Source organism: Canis lupus, chromosome 5 (assembly GCF_003254725.2).
Source record: "Canis lupus dingo isolate Sandy chromosome 5, ASM325472v2, whole genome shotgun sequence".
Taxonomy (NCBI): Eukaryota; Metazoa; Chordata; class Mammalia; order Carnivora; family Canidae; genus Canis; species Canis lupus.
In genome coordinates, this window is record NC_064247.1 from 61,792,336 (window position 1) to 61,804,996 (window position 12,661).

General features: G+C 42.7%; 1 long non-coding RNA gene across 1 annotated transcript; it reads left to right on the forward strand.

The window, feature by feature from the left end:
• Window positions 1–333: 333 nt before the first annotated feature.
• On the forward strand, window positions 334–2,266 carry LOC125755149 (uncharacterized). Its single transcript, XR_007410893.1, has 2 exons — window positions 334–1,213; window positions 1,556–2,266. It is a non-coding gene; the product is annotated as an uncharacterized LOC125755149 (long non-coding RNA).
• Window positions 2,267–12,661: the final 10,395 nt, after the last annotated feature.

Genomic DNA, 12,661 nt, shown 5'->3' on the forward strand with positions numbered 1-12,661 from the left:
GAAAGTAGATATACTTACCACCATTTTGCAGATGAAAGAAATGAGGTATCAGAGAGGTTGAGTAACTTGCATGAGGTCACACAACTACTCAGCGGTGGTGGTCCTATCTGACCTCAAAGCCGATGTACTTTTCTTATTCTTGTTATTACTTAGTGACAGCATTTATTGCTAAGAGGGAATGTTACTAGGTTTAGAAAATACTTCAAATGGACTTTAAATGTCATTTGTCCAAAATAGCTTTTTTGGGGGGTAATTGTTGCAATGTCTCATATTTCCATTAAAGCTTTTCCCTTCTATACTTTGCTTATACTTCAGAGGGTGGTGCAAAAGCTGCGCTTGGTCTGGGCCATCCAGCAAATTACAATTCCAGCTTTACCTTTGCACCTCCTGGGAGAAGAAAGACAAAGCCTTCTTTTTTAGGGCCTAATTAGGCTGTCATTTAGCATCCCAGCCACGGAGGTCGGGACATGCAGCTTTAGCAGAGATCTGGGTCCCGTCTTTGGGGACAGCAGAGCTGTTTCATGCCTCTGTGATGTGTCATCCCAACTGTGTCCAGTATGGGCTTTTCAGATGCAGCTTTCTGGTTCTTTGGGGAGAATTGTTTTCTAGTGCTTTTAGTCATTTTCAAAGGCTTTTATTATTTAATTTAAATGTATAATTCTCAGCTCATAATTTAATCGGCCTCTGAAAATGGTTTCAACAACTTGCTATCCTGGTTAGACTGAATTGCAGTTTAGACAAGACAAGGGCACATTTACTGTGGGCTGAGATACTCCGCCTGGTTATTTAATTATCCTTCAGGACATAGATTTATAATTATATTCCTTTAGATGTATGTTAGGAAATGGAACTGACTATTTTCGGGGTAAGGTTTGAGCGAGGTAAAGTGGAGATTTTTATGGTATTGAATTTCTAAAGCAGAATCAGGTCTATACTTTAAAACTATTTTTATGCTTTAAAAAAACAAGGATATGAGGAAATGCCTGCATTAACTGTGAGTTCGTGGGTCCCTAACGAAATCAAAGGAAATTTGATTATGGAAAGGTGGCTGAGAAACTAACTCTGTTTATGTTTTGTTTATTTTGAGATAATCCAGTCATTCAAAGAGAAAACAGAATGATGGTGATTCATGATGCTAATATAAAGATGGGAGATCTAATAAGGAAGGAAGAAAGTAAATTCCCCTTCCAGAACTCAAGTGGTCTGCTGAAAAGTAATCTACCGAGCATGGTTTCTCTAAAATATATTGCATGGGCTTAAGTAATTTTTCCTTAGCCAATTATCTCTGTCACATCACTGTTCCTTTAATTCCTCACATCTAATTGGTGATCAAAGCCTGAATTCCATCTGCTAAATGACGCTCTTAATCTGTGCCTTCCTCTACAATTCAGCTGCCCTGCGGCTACTCTACCTCTTGTTCTTGAACTGGTCTTCTTGACCTCAGGATCTTCCGATCTCTGATCTGACTTTTGCCCTGCTGCCATGGTGGTGGCTTTTAGAGAAATATGTTCCTGATCATATCACTGTACCACTGAGAATCCTTCATTTCTCACAGGGAGAAGAAGAAGGAGGAGGAGCAAAAGAAGAGGAGGAAGGAGAAAAAGATGACATAGAACATAGAGACAAAGAAAGACAAAGACAAGATGAAGCACAGATCTCTTGTTTCATAAACCTTGTCCACCTCGCTGTCATCATCCCTGGTATTCTAGCCTCAGGGACAAGCCAGTGACTCCTAGGTCTGTCTTTTGATCCAGAATGTTCTTCACTAGACTGCCTCCCATCCCCAAGCTGAGTGAAGGTTTTGGCATCATCACCTCCTCAACAAGCCTTCCCTGACCATCTCTTCCCTCTCTCCTCTGCTTCTGTTTAACAAAAATCCCAATGTATTTCCAATATTAATCTAGGTGCCATATATTTTAATTATTACATTTTTATCTAATTATTGTATTTTAAAACCAGTGTGTGTGGTGGTTGAGACCTTGGGCTCTGAATGCTGACCGCCTGAATTTGGATTCCAATTTTGCATTTCCTAGTGGGTTATGTGGTCAAATTACTTAAGCTCTCTGTACTTCAGTTTACTCATCTGTGAAATGGGGATAATGGTAGCCCCTACTTCCTGGGACTATAGTGGAGATTCAGTGAATTAGCGTGTGCAAAGTGCTTGGAACATTGGCTGTGACAACCTTAGTGCTTCACTCATTCCATAAAGAAGCTGTTATGTGAGTTGTATAGATTTTATTTGAGAAAATACAGTAAAAACATTTTATTTTTGTTGTTGTTGTGTTTATTTGTAAAATAGATAATCAGATAATGTTAAAAATCTATTGCAACAGATTGTTCTTTGTTGGTAGATTTCTTAGAAAACTAAAAATCTTTTAAAATAAAGGAGCGTTGTACTCTTGGGCAGAGAAGTTTACTGCAGTTGTTGGATTTTAGTAATCTTAGTCAGAGCCTTGGCTGATTGGTAGCTTATCTGTAATTTACTCAGGTCATTTACTGGGTTTCTGAAGAATCCAGTGGGTAGATTAAGCGCCTCATGTGGTGTTACCTTAACCACACAGCAGAACCGTGAGTAAGAAGTAAAGACATCTGGTGTTGGTTCCTTGACTGCGTGAATCAGGGAACGGTCATATGGTTCCTCAGTTCGCCATGGATGACTCCACTTTTCACCATTATAAATGATGCTGAAATGAACATCCTTTACCCCCAAACTCTTGTGCATCTTTAATTATTTCCTTAGTACAAATTGATCAAAGTAGAATGATTGAGTCAAAGGAAATAAATGAGTCTTTGGATAGTAATTGCTAGCTTACCTTCCAAACAGGTTTTATTCATTCATACTCCTACCAACAGTACTTGGAAGTGTCCATTGCCTCCACACTTTTGCTATCACTGAGTATTTATCTTGTTTTTCATCTATCCTACCTTCATAAGCCAAAGGAAAGAAAAGACAAATGAAGAAGGTCTTGCTTGTGTAGGGGGAAATCTTCACCCTCATTTGCTCTAATTTATCCTTTTTTAAAAATTTTTTTAGATTTGTTTGAGAGAAAGAGTATATGTGCACTCAAGCAGTGGGCAGGGGAGGGAGGAAGACGGAGAGGGAGGACCTCAAGCAGACTCTGAAGTGAGTGCAGAGCCCCACATAAGGGTCCTGAAATCTAGCTCAGTTGTTCCCTGAGAATATGACCTGAACCAAAACCAAGAGTTGGGCACTTAACCAACTGGGCCATCCAGGTGCCTCAGAATTATTTGTTTCTAACAAAAGATTTATGCTTCAGAGTCCATTATTTTTATGATCACAGGATTATTTATTTATTTATTTATTTTTCAAAGATTTTATTTATTTCTTCATGATAGATACACAGAGAAAGGCAGAGACATAGGCAGAGGGAGAAGCAGGCTCCCCACAGTGAGTCCAATGCAGGATTTGATCCCAGGACCCCAGGTCTATGCCCTGAGCCAAGGCAGAGGCTCAATCACTGAGCTACCCAGGCATCCTTCACAGAATTTTTTAATTTTATTTTATTTTTTAAAAGATTTTATTTTTTTATTCATGAGAGACACAGAGAGAAAGAGAGGCAGAGACACAGACAGAGGGAGAAGCAGGCTCCTCACAGGGAGCCCAATGTGGGACTTGGGCCAAAGGTGGTGCTAAACCACTGAGCCACCCGGGCTGCCCTCACAGAATTTTTTAAAAAAAGATTTTATTTACTTATTTGAGAGAGAGAGAGAGAGAGAGAGAGCACACACAAACACAAGCAGGGGGAGGGGCAGAGGCAGAGGGAGAAGCTGAGCCCTGCTGAGCAGGAAACCTGATGCTGGGCTCAATCCCCAGACCCTGAGATCATGACCTGAGCCAAAGGGAGATGTTTAACTGACTGAGCCACCCAGGCACCCTGATCACAGGATTTTTAATAATCAAAAATTTTCATATCCAGTAAGTTTCTTTTAAATCTTCATAAATTAAATGCAAGAGATCAAAAAGCCTGCTAATATTGCCATTACATGTATTAATTATGATTGAGAGGAATCACAAAGACTTTAAACTCCAGAATTCAAAGACTGACTTTTAAAAAGGACAACAGGAATACCAACAATTAGAATCAAAGAAACTCAGTCTGGAATGAGACTGTGTAGAGTTTAATTAGTAACAGAGAGACATTAGATAATTTAAGAGACATCTGGCATATATTGCTTGCGACCTACTCAAGATCTCTTGGTGACATTGTTTTAAAAATGATCAGAACTGTTAATTCCATTCTCTTTTTATCCAAAAAATTATATGAATTAGAAAGATTGATACCTGACTTTGTGATAATTGATGGTACTGTTTATTAACCTCCTACAGTTTTCTTGTTAGGTACTCTTTGGAATGATTATGTATGTATGTATACAGGAATGTTAATTCAAGTTTATAGCTAAAAAGTAGTTAGACATGAGGATTTTCACTGTATTTTATTATTATTATTTAAAAATCAAGTAACCTTCATGATATTTAAAGTAAAATTCTAAAAACAAACAAACAAACAAAAAAAGAAAGTAAAATTCTAGGAACCTGCAGGAGGGAAGGAAGGGGTTAAGCATGGCAGGAGGTTCCTGGGACAGGCCTCTGGGCTGACTTCTCATTAGGAAATCTGGTATTTCAGGTTGGACTGGGCTTGGGAATGGCTGTTCCTTTGTTCAAGAGAAAAAGTGCATTAGATCTGGCTGCTATCTCAGACTTGTAGAAAATGAATTCCAGAACTTTCTCGCACAGTGAGGTGATCCTGCAGTACCCCCTTGAACAGCATTTACCCCATGAATGTGAGACAGTGTCCCTGATTGCCTCAGGTTTGCACCCCAGCCACGGTAACAGATCCTGCAGGGCCTGGCACCACAGGACACCCGTGGTGGTGATTAACTCTACAAATCCTTGTTCAGAGCCCTTGATTCCTTTCACATTTATTGTGAGATTAGCTCTTCAGTAAAAACGACCTTGATGCTGCCCTTTGATTCTAGGTGACTTTGTTTTCATCGTTCAGGATGCATTTATTTCCATTTCTCTGATGACCAGTGTCTGTGCGTGGATTCCCTCTTGCGCCATTTTTTCAAAAAGTTGCTTCATCTAACCGGTGACTAATTGGTTAAATAAAACCAACACGTACTCCTGGAATTTAGGAGTACTTTTCGTTCCAGGCCCGATAAAGGGGAGTAAATTGCACCGTTCATTCCTGTCATCCTTTATCTCTCCCTTTCCTGCAAAATTATCATCACAAGTTGTGTTGGAAAGTTCTTCATTAATCTAGCGTGAGCTCTTTCATTCATTGCACATGATTCTGGAAATTTCCCCTCCCCAGCCACCTCCCGGACATCCTGCGTCCTCTTGTCCATGCATGGTGCAAGAATGGAAGCCTTTGATAGGAGAAGAAACTGGTCAGAAAGAAGAGAAAGAGTGGAGGTTAGAATGTAAACTAAACGAGAAATTTACGGCCAGAAGAGCTATGACTGGATCTTAACTCTTGGGCTCTAGGCTTAGCTCCCTTCTTATCAGTTGTGTGAAACTGCACCATTTCATGGAATCTCCTGAGTCCCCACTTCCTTCGAGTGTGACGTGAGAATTCTAACATCCATAGGGCCAGCTTCCCGAGGCGGCTGTGGGAATCACATGAGATTCTGTGCACAAAGCCACTCCATGAACGCTCAAGCTCGTCCTGAAAACACTCTGCCATTATTATTTTGGAAGGAAAACATGACACAGGCAAAAAAGGGCATCTGTGTTGGGAATTCACTCTGGAGCGAGGTTACTGCGGTGGTCATTGGGAAGAGTCTTCCTTGGGTAATTTACTATTTATTTCTTTAAGGAATCTCTACACTTTAATGTGGGGCTTGAACTTATGATCCCAAGATCAAGAGTCTCATGCTCTTCCAGCACCCCATTCCTTGGGTAATTTAAATGACAATTCCTCAAAGAAGTTTTGCCTGGCCCTATCCTCTCCAAAACCAGGTCCTTGCCCCTGACATATGCCCCTAACACTCTGTGCTTTTGGTCCTGTAGCATTTTGCAGGTAGCGTTATCATTGTCCGTTTACAAGACCGTAAGCCCGATGAAGTCAGGGCCTGGTCTCATCTGTGACAGTGTCCACAGAGCCTGGCGTTGTGTACATAGGGACACTAGGTAGACAGGTGGAAGTATTTCTCATGAGCAAAGTCCTGAATGAAGCATTTAGTCAGACAGGGTCACACATCAAAGGATTCTACTGGACGCTTACACTGTATGGGACAGTCAGAGGATTGAAGCCAGGTTTGGTGTCCCAAAGGCTGGGTGTAAGTCCCCGGGCTATCACTGCTTGGCTATGTGATCAGTACATCCCTGGGACTCCTCTAACTGTGCTATCATTTCTCAGCTTGGGGGAGTAACTTAACCTCTCTGCGCTTTAATTTCCTCCTTCGTAAAATGGAATAAAAACACTTTTGAGTGCATCTTCTTCAGCGCTATCCTTGAGATATGGTTTCTGTTCTTTGCTAATGGCACATTTAATCTGGCAAATGCTCTCCAATGCTTTGTTTTGATAATTCCTGAAAAATGATAATATTAAGTTGCTTTGCAAGGTTTCTAAAATGATTGGTAAAATTGTAATAATGGAAGTGGTTTTGCCCAATACAACGCCAGCCTTTCTGTTTGTTCAGGCTGTCAGGTGATTTTGAGTCATGGAGATCTGAGGGAAGCAGAGTACCTGAATTAGGCTGAGGGTTTTATATGAACCCACACTCCATTCCTAGTACACAGTTCCCACTACCACTAGCTTTGTTCAAGCTCTCGTCGGCTCTGGCCTCCTAACGTACCTCCCTGAGCCCCTTCTTGCCTCCTCCAATTCACTTTTCACAGCACAGAGAAAATGTTAAAAGGACGTGGGTCTGACACATCCCTATGACCAAGAGCCCCTCAGGATGCTGCCCTGCCTGTCTGAGGCTGTTTCTCAGTATTCTCTTCTCTTTGTCTCCCTCTCTCTCTGCCACTGTCTTCTTTTGGAGTTCCTTCAACTAGCCAGGCTCAGTTCTCTCAATCCCAGACCTAGTTCTGCTCTTCCCTCTGCCTAGAAAATTCTCTTCTCTCTTTGCCTGGCCAACTGTACTGTCCTTTAGGTCTCAGTTTGAATGTTACTTCTCGGCAGTGGGCCTTTCCTGATTTCCCCTAAACTAGACTGAGCATCCTTGTGATGGGCTTCCTGAACATCTCTGTTCCTGACTCTTCCACTATTCTTTAGACTTGTCTGGGAGCTCCCTGAAGGCAGGGGCGTGCCTCTCCTATTCACCTCTGCACCCCCCGGAGCCTGCCGAGTGCTGTGTGCTGCACATAGGAGTGTGGCTGTTCTATGTTCATTTTAATAGAAAAAAGAGTGACACCTAGTCAAAGATATCCCATTTACTTTCCTATTATTGTACTCATTCATTCAGTTGTTGATGCCCTACTCTGTGCCCGGCGAGAGACACAGGACTGAACAACACAGCCATAGATTCTTGCCTTCGTGGGGTTTACATCCTAGGAGGGAGAGATCGATAATAAATTAAGTAAAATATGTAGTATGCTAGATGATGGAGAATAAGAAAGCAGGAGAGGAGGATGGGGCACACCGGGTGAGGTGGTGGGGGTGTAGGTAGTAGGGAAGGCTTTATGGAGTTGGCATTTGAGCAAAAGCCTGCAGGAAGTGAGGGAGTGAGCTGGAGGGACATTTGGGGAAGAACATTTCAGGCAGAGGGAAAGCCTGCAGAGCAGGTGTTTTCAAGGAACAGCCTGGAGGCCAGCAGGCTGGAGCAGGGTGATCTGGGAGAGGGGCGGGGGCGAGGACTTTGAACTTTACTCTGCAGGCAAAGGGGGTCTGAGCAGAGGAGGTGGGGGGAAATCCGACTTAGGACTTGCAGTTTAAAAGGATCCCTCTGACGTCTGTATAGGTAATGGACTCAGAGGGAGGTAAGGCAGGAAGCCAGGACGCTAGTTAAGAAGCTTTGCAAAAATCCAGGCGGAAGGACTGTGGTGACTTGACCTAGTAGCTAGCAGTGGGGGTGGTGAGAAATGGTTAGATTCTAGATCTGTTTTGAAGGAAGGGCCAAGAGGATTTGCTGATGGGCCCAATGTGGGATGTGAGGGAAAGTAGGGAGTCAAGAATGATGCCCAGGGCTCTGGCCTGGGTGACCGGAGGATGGAGCTGCCAGTAAAGGGATGGACAGGTGGCTGGTAGAGCAGGTTTTGGGGGACAGATGGGGAGCTCAGCTTCCATATACTTGAGATGCCTATTAATTACCCAGCATGTGCTTGAGTTCTAAAGTAATGACTCTAAGAGAGCAATTTTCTTTAATCTGTACATGGGAGCAAAGAAATATCAAAAGTTGCCCCCAAAGAATGGAAACTAACATGGCCCTTTTGTATAGAATTCGACACCTGGCCATTTCCTGTGGGGGCGCACCACGATTCCATTTCCCTTAGAGTAGACATCAACCCATATCCTGTCTTAGAACCAGCAGAACTGTTTCCATAAGCTTATGCTTGCTTCATTATATAAAGAAATTGATTTCTATTATTAAAAAAAAAAGAAAATAAATTTATTTCTATAATAAGCTTGTTGGGAAAAAAAGTAAAATGTCACTCTACTTCTGGCCACACGTGAGTAAAATTACATTAAGTATGATTTATCTTAATCTTAATGACGGAGGTCTTGGATCAGCACAGAATCATCAGCTGTCCATCATCCTCAGTGTGTGCACACTGAGGGCCTACTGGGTGCTGGTGGCTTGTCTGTCCCATTACCATGACCGATGTGCATGTGCGAGGGCTCTGGAGCGTGTTGGGGTTTTTGCCATGACACTGGCTCATTCTGCCTTTCTGCTTGTTTTCCTTGTGTCCACTCCTCCCCATAGATGATACTCAGAGCACCTGCTTTGTCCCTTCTGTTCTGACTGTTGAAATACTTTTTCTTTTCCTTTTCTTTCTCCTGTTTTTCCTAGCAGGGTTCCAACCAGTTGAGGTTGCTGTGTAGGTGATTCTCAGATAAGTGAGCTCCTATTAATTTTGCCTTTTCCCGTCTGCAACTTTAAACTACTCTTTGCATAAGATCCTGCATACTTACAGGCCCAGAAAGCTGAAGGGCCAGGCTGATGCGGAAAAGCTACTAGTCGGTCAGATCTGACTGGATACAGATAATCAAAAGCATATGCATTACTATTTCTATGCATCTAGTTTGTATCCTTTACTTCAACTAGATAGTTTTACATACTCTCCCCAAGAATAGCCTTTTTTACATAGGATGTCCCAGTTCCTGCTGCTGATAACTCATACCTAGCAGGAAGAGCTAGGTAGAAGGAAGTGTTAATTGAAACTATGCCATGAAAATTAATGTTAACATAGTAAGATATGTTGTGAGGCACCTGGATGGCTCAGTCGAATAGCATCTGACTCTTGGTTTTGGGCCAGATCATGATCTCCAGATCATGGAATCAAGCCTCGAGATGGTCTCTGGGCTCTGAGCTCTGTGGGGAGTCTGCTTCAGATTCTCTATCCCTCTTCTTTCTGCTCTCTCTCTCTCTCAAATAAATAAATAAAATCTTTTTAAAAACTAAGCTATGTTGCCAGATATTTGTATCCAGAAAAATGGATTTATCACCGAGTTAACTTTAAAAAAAAGAGTGCCTGATTAAAAAAATTACTTTTAATTCTAAGCATTGAATGATAAACCATAGTTCCTAAAATGGATGGATTTTTCCAGCAGTGGATTTACTCTGATTATATGGTTTTTTGTTGGAATCTAAGTGGTTTTTCAAGAGAACTGTTTTCTGATGAAGCTGTTCACATGTTTTTAAAGCCAAGAGAAGGGGTGATTATTTGCAATCTCTTAGGGGTGCCTGGGTGGTTCAGTTGGTTAATTGGCTGCCTTTGGCTCAGGCCATGATCTCAAGGTCCTGGGATCCAGCTCAAGGGGGAGCCTGCTTCTCCCTCTCCCTCTGTCCCTCCTCCCACTTGTGCTTTGCTCTCTTTCTCTCTTAAATAAATAAATAAATAAAAATCCTTTAAAAAAATTGCATTCTCTTAGGCCATAGAATTTTCTCTTAGGCCAGTAGTGTTTGATGAAGTCTGAATTTTCATTTCTACTGTCCAGACAATAAGACTGTATGAAGTTAGGAAACTGTCTTGGTAGGACGAGGTAAAATCATGCCACCATAAAGCAAACACCAACATAGTGTGTATCCATAATCACAAAGTTGCCGAATATGCAGTGTTTGAAAGGATAAAATACATTAAAAAAAATATATATATATATATTTTTTTTTTTACCATGACATGTTTTTGCTATCCTTTGTGTTATAAAATAGGGTTGTAGCTCAGTATCATTTTAAGCTTGGTATGTAAAGTGATACGTGAAGCTGGGGGAAAGGCAAAAGACATGAATTTGAGGGTCAAAAAATATAAAAGCACACATCCCTCGAAGACCTCCCCTGTCTCGAAGATAGAACATGCCTTGGCAGTAGCGATTTTTGTGCAGTCAGAGGGGAATTGGTTTCCCAGCTGTTCTGGTGCATTTTCCTTGTTAGTCTTTGCTCCCACGGTCTAAAAGCAAATACCGGATCTTAGCGCCTACAGCACTGGTCAAGAACTGCAGCTTCCCTTGTGTGTGACTCACAGGCGGGAGCAAGCCACCTACTGTAACAGCTGGCCGCAGACCCTGGCCCGGACGCGGCTCGGCAGCTGCTTGGCCTGACCCCATGTGTTGTGCTATTGACCATTGCTCTCACCTTTGCGGGACAGTTAAAGCAGGGTTCAGATACCTAGATGCTATTATTCGTTTTCCCCAAGTTGTATTTCTCGATTGCTACTACAAGATCTTGGAGGTCATCCTGAAGCCTAACTTCAGTTGAGGATTGCTAAGAAGACCAAGCATCATTGAAAATTCCACTGCATGTGCTCTGGTGCATAAGTGACCACTTTCTTGAAAAATCAAGGTTGGGTTCAGTTTGAGGCCCAGTCATGGAATCAAGCCTCGAGATGCCTATTAATACTCATGGTCATTATTCGCTACTATTACGATCCGTAGGAGGTGAGCCACCTTTATAAGAATGTGTTCCTTAAACAGATGACCTCTGGCTGCATTTCCTCTGCTCTCCGGCATGCCTCTCCTCTGCTCAGAGGCCAGTTCTAGAGGCTTCACTAGAGCCAGGGAGAGTAGGCACCTGCCCTCAGAGAGCTTCCAGACCAGTTGTGGCTACAGATTAACATGTTCAACTCACAGATTCACGAGGGAGATGCAATTTCAGGGAGAGTGGAGATTATATTTTTGCATCATTCTGAACCCCAATGCCTGTGTCTCCCAGCCTCGTGTTTTACTTGCTGTTAGCATTGTTTCACAGAGCTTGTCCTGCCGAGTATCTCCTCCTTGTTCTAGTACATTCTGGCCTCTGCATGGTACACGGCACTTTATACAGAATGCATGCCAGGGAAGCATTTGCTGACATAACTGCATAGGAGAAGGCTTTGTGGAAGAGGCCGAGCTCGGGCTTTAGATAGAGAGGGGAGGCTGGGCGGTGACAGGCTGCCCATATATGAGTCATTTGTTCTGGGCCTGAGGAAATACTTGCAAAGTCAAAACAGAGCAGAGACACATGCCAGGTTGAAGGAATGGGCTACAGCAGAGCCGAGTGTTAGTTTGACGAAATATGGGGTCAGGGAGGAGGCCGGCCAAGGCGTTGTTGTGGAGCATAACTGGGGTGTTGGTGTGGCTAGATATAACAGCAGGGCCTGACAGGGGTGCTGTGGGTGACGTTCACCAAAGTGAGAGCATTTCTTTCCCTCCCTATTTCTTGCTAAGGACGCACTCTTCATTTGTACCTTAGCACATTGATTATATTCTTGATGGTGCTGAGGGGCAGGCAGGGTCTGTTCAGGTGACTTCATAGTTCCTTTCTTTACATGCATATGTTTTATTTGTTAATTAGTTTGTTCTGGAATTGGCTTGTTTTCAGGAAAAAGGTTGAAGGCATTTTGAAAACCTTTTTGAAAACTAGATGGAGAAAATGGGTTTCTTTTTTCTTTTCCTGCTTTTCTGTTTCTCCTGGGACCCTGGATGACTTTATAGAGATGCCACAGATGAAGTAAAGGAATTCTATTTTTTTAAAATAGATTTTATTTATTTATTCATGAGACACACACACACACACACACACACACACACACACACACAGAGGCAGAGACACAGGCAGAAGGAGAAGCAGTCTCCCTGCAGGGAACCCGATGCAGGACTTGATCTCAGGACCCTGGGATCATGACCTGAGCCGAAAGCAGATGCTCAACCACTGAGCCACTCAACCACCACCAAAAGGAATTCTTTAAAACCAGAAAGATATCTAGCTTGGGGCAACTGCTTGAGACAGGGAAAGCAGGAAGAAATAGCAGGTTTGGAGAAATAAGTGAGTTTCTGTGCTAGCAGTACTTGTGGGCCATCAAGGAAGAGCTGAAAATTGCCATTTGGAATCAGGGCTTTGAGTTGGAGAGAAGTCAGAGCTGGAAAGAGATTTAGCAACAAAAGTGGTAGTTAGAAGTGGGGGACAGCACCTGGGGAGAACAGGTGGAATGGGGTCCTTCGCTGGGATCCATGGTGGCTCCAGTGACTGGATTTCAAGGCTCTATAACCACTGGAAA